The sequence below is a fragment of the Grammomys surdaster genome, unplaced genomic scaffold (assembly GCF_004785775.1).
Source record: "Grammomys surdaster isolate TR1022 unplaced genomic scaffold, NIH_TR_1.0 72121, whole genome shotgun sequence".
NCBI classification, from domain to species: Eukaryota; Metazoa; Chordata; class Mammalia; order Rodentia; family Muridae; genus Grammomys; species Grammomys surdaster.
Window position 1 is genome coordinate 1 of NW_021606088.1, and position 7,600 is coordinate 7,600.

Consider the following 7,600-nt stretch of genomic DNA (forward strand, 5'->3'; position numbering starts at 1 on the left):
CCCGTTTCTGTTCATTGGTTGTAACTAGTTAGCTGTGCAGACTTGGACTAATCTCAGCTAGTTCCCACCACTCACTCAGTCAGGACTGTTGTGACTAAGGCCATCTGGTGATGCAGGGGTGCTCAGGCTATCAGACATACTTTGTCATGTATGAGCTGCAACTGTGCCTGTGTGTGCTGAAACACAGTCCTCTCCAGCCATCATCTGTGGTATCTCACTGACAATGGGCGTTTGTTACCATTAATGAAATGGGCTGTTAGAAGCATCATGCTAATTACATCCATGTTTTGGTAGGTCAGCTACATCCCTTGGAGCCCCTGCGGAGCTGTATGTGTCACTGTTCGCTGGGGCTGGGACGTGACAGTGTGTAGACACTGTTCTGAGCTTCCTATCTTCTTTAATCTCAGAGACCTATCTTAGACCCAGGGAAGCGTCCACCCGCTTCTTCCTTTGCGCACTTGCGTGCTCCTGAACAATGCGGGGTGGGGGTGGGGGGGTTAGGTGCTGGATGAGATCGTTTGGACACAGCTCAGAGATGACATTTTAGTGTCCTGAAGGAGAAAAAGGTCTCCCATGTGTTCATGGCAAAGACTCAATAGGCCCGTTTTGTGTTTCTCACACAGAAGTCAGGTTTTACAAAACCCATTTTAGGAATACTGCACATTGAATGGTACAGTGTTCTTTCTCAGGCTCATTCTACCTTGAGATCATATACTGGTAATTTAGTTGACGTGCGATAGTAGTTGTGAGCGGAATCTCTTATATAAGTTTTACCAAGGAGAATGATATGTGATGAGCTGACTGTCTCTGCCGCCTAACTGACAAGGTTTTATTATTAGGAAGAAGAAGCTAGAAGCAAAGGTGAAGAAGCTGGAAGGTACGTGCGGCTGCTGCTCACTGACCAGCTGAGCCACCGTCTCACAGGCCTGTGCTGTGTGTGAGGCTAGGGAGGATCACTTCCTCTACAGTCAGCTCTGTGTGGAGATGAGTATGCGGGGCTTAGCCTCATCCTCTCTCTGTTACTGTTGCTCTAGACAGGCAGCATCGAAGGAAATGCAGTGATTCTGTTTTAGGTCTTTGTTTCAACTGAAGTTGATGGTTACTAGAAAAGGTTGTGATTTGTCTTAGTCAAGATGTCCATTGCTGTGATAAACACCATTACAAAAGCATCTTGGGAAGGGGAGGATGGTTTGTATATCACAATCTATTGTGGGAAGTCTAGTCAGGAACTCACACAGCACAGGAACCTGGAGGCAGGAGCTGATGCAGAGGCCATGGAGGGATGCTGATTACTGGCTTGCTCCATGTAGCTTGATCAGCCTGCTTATAGGAAACCAGGACCTGCTCTCAGGAATGTAACCACCCACAGTGGACTGAGACCTCCCACATCAATCACTGCTGCACACAGGTCTCTGTGACACATGCACAGAGAATTCTATGAAGTGCCCCACTTGTATTTGGCACTCGCTTCTTGTTTCTGAGTAGGCGGAAAGCAAAAGGGCCACACTGGGATCTGTTCTGTCCTTACATCTTAACTGGTTTTTAGCAGCTAGCTCAAGATTGGACTGTTGGTGTTGTCTGTAGTCACTCATGTGTGGTCTCAGCCACAGGCAGCATCTGTGCTATCACTCTGGCCAACGTGGTACCAGGTGTCTGCCTAGGTTGACTCCCAGCAGGACAGTAGTTGGGTTCTGCTTCAGAATGAGGTGTTTCCATGTAAGGAGTTCAAATGTAGTTGCAAAAGGCCATTTAGAGCAAAAGTAATGAAGTATTACTTGTCGTCGTCCTCAGTGTAGATTCAGCTGCGCATGGTTAGATTATCCGTCTCATGAGCACTGACAAGCACTAAGTGCATGAGTGCTCTTAGCCTCATCCTCCCTTGTCTGTGGAGATGAGTGGAGTGCCTGAGAGAATGGATGCAACTTAGAGACCAGACCTTCGCTGAAGTTAAATGTGCCTTTTTTTTTTTAATGGAACAAAAGTAATTTTCCCTATAAGTGTCGAGGACAGTCAAACCTTGGGAGAAGAGAACTGTTACTGGGGTCTTGTATGAGAGCTGCTATCCTTTGCATTGGTGCATGTACATGTCTCTGTGATGTCGGTTCTGGTTAGATTCTTACTGATGTGTGCACTGTTTGGTGCTTTTGAATCAAAGAAGAAATGAATGATCTGCTCACAATCTATAGTTCTGTCCACTGTCCCTGACCAGCCAGTGTCGTGTGTGAGGATTTGGAGTTGCTATCCCTGGTGTGAGAGAATCCTTACAGCCTTACTCAACTTCTGTAGCATGATGAATAGGCACTAACTGTGACATGGAGAAAAAAAGCTTGTGCTGGATTTCATTTGATTCAGAGGTTACTAACCCACACCTCTTTCTGTTGCTTTGCTCTACCTGTTAAACATAGAGGCTGCTGTCAAGCAAACTCAGGACTTCAAGCAATTGAGAAATGAAAAGAAAATACTTGAGAAGGAGTTTAAGAAGACACAGGTACTGGGTACAGTGACGCACATACTTTGCATCCCTGACTGGGGCTTCTGTAGACACAGGTACTCGGTAAAAGATGCACACACTTTGCAGCTATGACTCAGGGCCTCTGTGGCATCCAAGTTGTGGCTACAGTCACTGTGTCCTTGCATCTGTCTGACCTTTGCCCCACAGTGTCTGCACAGTGTCTGTGCAGCATAAGTACTCTTGGTTTTTCTCCCCCACCCACACAGGAAAGGCTTGATGAATTTTCCAAACAGAAAAATGAGAAGGGTGAGTATTCGGTCAGTGCTTATGTGGAGGGCCAGTTTGAATGTGCAGTGTTCATTGAAACCCTTCTCTGTATGTGTTTTCAGAGTTGAGGCACATTGGAACACAAATCTCGAGTGACTCACACGGAAGCATAGATAAAAGTGAGTATGCTGACAGCTGGGCTTGCTTTTGGCTGTTGCTTGTTGTGCTTGGCCGGCTCAGGTGCCATAGTTTCTGTGAAAATCCGGCTCTGTAGATAGATACATTGTTATTTTGGATGGTTAGATTTGTACACATACAGGTTTACTTATACCTGTATACATGTCCATAAAGCCAACTATTTTCTTACAAAATATATGAAAGAAAGACTCTACAAAGACGTTGTTTGGGGAAAGAAAAGTATTTATAAAACTCTCACTTTTTTTCAGCAAGTAGAGATAGGTTTCTGCCTAGATTATAGTTTCTCAGATTAATTTATTGGTTTCCTGGGTTCTGAGCAGTGTTAAGGGAGGCAGAACTAGCCACAGCTCTGCAGTGTGTTTTCTGGGGACAATAAACACAACGAGGAGGCCACATCTGAGTGGTCAGGTACTGCTGCTCACAGTGTTCAGCTAGGGCAGATGCAGCAGGCGCAGGCAGGACACACACACTGTGCATCAGCACGTGGACTAGCCAGGCACCGGCATTCTGAATTTGAAGTCACCTTGGCTAGTAATAGATACACTGTCTCCAAAAACAGAAGGAGGTTTCCTGGACACTTTAGATCAGTGGTTCTCAGCCTGTGGGCCATGACCTCTTTGGGGGCTCAGATGACTCTTTGACAAGACTGGGGATCACCTCAGACCATTGGAAAACACAGCTATTATATTGTGACTCATAACGGAAAAATTATAGTTGTGAAGTAACAACTAAAAGAATTGTCTGGCTTTGTGTCACCACAACGTGAAGGGCTGACTGTATTAAAGGGTCATAGCATTAGGAAGGGTGAGAGCCACTGCTGTAGAGGTTTAGCATCTGTAGAGGAAAGTGAGACAGGAGATGGAGAGCTGATGGGCACAGCCACAGGGAAGGACAGTCTCAAAGGCTGCTTCTCCACGTCGGAGGGCCAGAGCATGCATGCTCTACAGAAAACTGGTGAAAGAGGAGCCTGCCAGGGTTAGAGCCGTGGCTAGAGTCCTGTTCAGAAACTCCCCAGGCACAGTTTGTTAAAGTGCGGGTTGTGAATGAGAACTGTTGGAGGTGAAATAATGGGTAAGTAATGGCTGGTTTGAGGGCTATCTGCTTTCCCCGTCCCCTAATAAGATGCTTACATACTGTTTCAGTTCTCATAAGTGAGCCCACTCACTAGCCTTCCACAGGGTTCCTGAAAGGAGGACCTGCAGTGACTTACAGTGGATTCAGAGTGTAGGCAAGGAAGGAGATTTTGTCTGCTATCAGTTTGCCTAAACCCTCCACTAAAACTTTGAAAAGTACAAGTGTCTTGGGAAAGCCCTCAGACTGTAGAAGACTAAAGAACCAGTGTTAGCACATGAGTGAGAGATGCCCAGACCTGGTAGTGTCCTTGAAGATGCTCAGGAACATGCCCATGGGCCAGTGTATCACATGAGGTGGAGGGACCTTGAGAAGTAAAATACCAGCTACCTAATGAAGGGTTGGCTGAACTACCAGTTGATTCCTAAACTGAGAGATGAAGTCTGGGTTCCCTGAGAATGGAGTGTGAAGGAACAGCATCAAAGATACCAAATGTCATGGAAGCCAGAAGTCTCAGTATTCATCCGCTCCAGGGTTTCAATAGGTGAGTACAGCCAGGAGGGCTGATCCGTGAGGAGGAAAATGAGAGTCCCTGGTCAGAAGCACAGGTAGTGAGTGTGTGTTGATACCACAAGGGCAGACAGAGCTAACAGGCTAATAGAGCACATGCCTGCCTCAGATCAAATGAGGCAGAAAACGTTGAGTACTCGGCGCTGACTTAGGATAGGCTCACATTGTCTATGAAAGCAGTAAGGCCAACTCAACAAGTCCAAGCTTTAGAACAATTCTGTATGGAACAAGGGGTTCAGAATGCTGAGGTCTGGTAAAACATTCTAGACTCAAGCACATGGAACTATGCAAGACAAGCCTCCTGGGGACTCCTGAGGAAATGACCCTCTTCATGGGAGAAATTCAGTGTGAGTCTTTCGAAGAAGGGGTTGTAAACGGCTAAAGAAACAACTGCCAGAACAGCCATTCATAAGGACTGTAACCACATCCCGAGTTCTTTAGAAACTTCATAAAGGTTGGCTAATACAGCAAACACGTCAGTGTGATATTGATAGACGTTCTCCCCTCCTTTGGGCCGTTGGAACTGATGCTGGCTCATGGTCATGGGAGCAGCCACCCACTGTGAATGTGGTGAAGGACAGCAGAGCCTGTGCTTGTGTCTGTGCAGGCTCTGCAGGCTCTGCACACGGCTCTGCAGGCTCTGCACACGGCAGCTTCCACACCCAGTGTGGGGAGTAGACGACATGCCCCAGAGTGCTTCAGGTCTCACCTGGAGATGAGAGGAGGGGAACAGGCAGAGGGTGCTAGTGCTGCTGTGTCTAGTATCGTGCAAACCTCCAGTGCGTTGTGTTGACCTGTCTGAAGATGAACAGAGTATGAGACCTCCCCTTTTCAAATGGCAGTACCTCAGTACCGAGTACCTAAGGCAATGCACAGCATCCATAGGAGGAGATCATAAACGTGTCAGGCATCCCTAGACGCCTCAGCAGGTACTGAACTGTGTAGGTTTCTCAGGAGGAGGGGCTGTTTGAGCAGTAAGCTTCCTTAAAGGAAGAGCTGAGCAGGACCTTGCTCTAGCCACTCTAACACGCTCATCTTGATACACGGGGACAGTGGAGCAGAAAGTCCTATAAGCACCCTAGATTGTGATAAGAGAAGACGCCCTTCAGAGATCACACATAGGTGCCCACTCACAATGTGATCAGAAAGCTGTGCTGAGGAGTTTTCTCGGCTTGTTGGAAGGCCAGCTTTGGGGTCAGTTCTGAGAAGCATGTGTGCTCCTTGGCATTGTGACTGTTCTCCAGGAGGATGAAAAAGTAACTTGTTTTCTTTGTTTTTAGGGTTCTCCTTGTTGGCTGCTTTGGGTATATGTACTAAGCAGGGACCGTGGTCAGGTCATTTAAGCAAAGGGGATTACAGTATTTGGAAGCAGGCTCTAGGTTAGGTTAAATCATAATTCAGATAAGCTTCTCAGCCATAGGGGTCTGCAGCCTCCAATGGTAACCGGGTTGGCCTGAAGTAGGAAAGGTAGGCGGCATCTGTACAGATTAACTTGTAACAATGTCAGCCATGCTTGTCTTGATATCCCCATCTGTGGACTTCACTTTGGGGTGACTTTTTTTAGTATGCTAACATCAGTTTACTGTATTAAACCAGTGGCTGATTTCCTGGAGATTTTAACATGGAAGGTTAATCTTTTCAATCTTCTGTTGACCTGGGTTAGCGATTTTACCCATTTCATAAAGCTTAGGGTTAAGGACACTTCTAGAGATCCCTGGTTTGTCCTCAGCATCGTTTCCTGTTGAGATGTCGTTAGCATGGGTTAGTTCTTTAGTCCATGCTTCACCTCACACTCTTTATGGCTACATTTTCATGAATAGATTTTGCCTTGATGGTTATTTTTGCAGTATGTGTATTTAATGAGTTACAGAAACTTTATCCCTGATATTATATTGTTCTTATGGTTTTCATCAGGCCTCTTTTACCTATGTCTCCTCTTGGTCTTTCAATGTGGGTCAGTGGTTCTACAGAAGGTTGAGAGTCCAGATATTTTTGGAATTACATCCTAGCAGTTTCCCATCCTGTGAAAGCCTGTCTTCTTCTGTGAAGTCTTCTGCTATGGGCGCCCTCTGCAGGCCTTTCTGCATATTGCTTCCACCCCTTCCCCTCATGTCCATGGACTGTGTACCATCCATCAGTCCTCTGGATGGTTGCTGCATGGTTATCTGGTGCCTGTGCTGATAGACTCGTGTAACTAAGGGTTAGTTGACTAATGTTGTACCCATCTCAGCACTGTGGAACACAGGCACAGGCTAGCTTGTTGTGATAGAAGCTGTAATGCCATTAATAACAAATGGGCTGGGTCTTTGGAGGCCAACCCCTAGAACAGTGGTTCTCAACCTGTGGGTCACGACCCCTTTGGCGATTGAATGACCCTTTCACAGGGGTTGCCTAAGACCGTCAGAAAACAGATTTTACATTAGAAAATTACAGTTTTGAAGTAGCAACCAAAATCATTTCATGATTGGGGCTCACCACAACATGAGGAGCTGTATATTGAAGAGTCACAGCATTGGAAAAATTGAGAACCACTACTCTAGAAGAAAGAAAAAGAGCAAACAAACCTATGTTGTGTCTTCAGGTTGTAACAGAAGCCTTGCTTGACCTTGTTAACAGTTAGCATTATGCACAGTGGTTGTAGTGAGGAGGTTTGGGTACTGCTTCCTGCTTGAATGAGAAGTCTCCACGTCACAGGACTGTGCCTGATCTTTGTGCTTTGCTGTTACAGAGAAGGTGAAAGTTCTCCTGAAAGAGCTGTGGCTCTGTGTGAACACTGCGCACAGACTATCAGGGGAGAGCAGCAGACGCATCCCAGGTGAGAGACACCACAGACGCTCCTAAGGCATGAGTGTGACAGCATTTGCCACAGGCTGCCTTTCAGTTCCAGTGTGTAGCCGAGAGTGGGTACTTGGAAGTGTATGAAGCAACTGTCAGCCTTCTGGAGCAGCTCTCCTCAGAGCACTTGGGGAGACTAAGGCATGCTTGGCAGGAGTATGTGGATGACCGAGTAATCTTCCCATACTACACAATAGCTTCTTTGAA

General features: G+C 46.5%; 1 long non-coding RNA gene across 1 annotated transcript; it reads left to right on the forward strand.

The window, feature by feature from the left end:
• Positions 1–690: 690 nt before the first annotated feature.
• On the forward strand, positions 691–7,373 carry LOC114635242. The gene is made up of 5 exons (XR_003713448.1): positions 691–877; positions 2,406–2,488; positions 2,719–2,758; positions 2,842–2,898; positions 7,287–7,373. It is a non-coding gene; the product is annotated as an uncharacterized LOC114635242 (long non-coding RNA).
• The last annotated feature ends 227 nt before the right edge of the window (positions 7,374–7,600 follow it).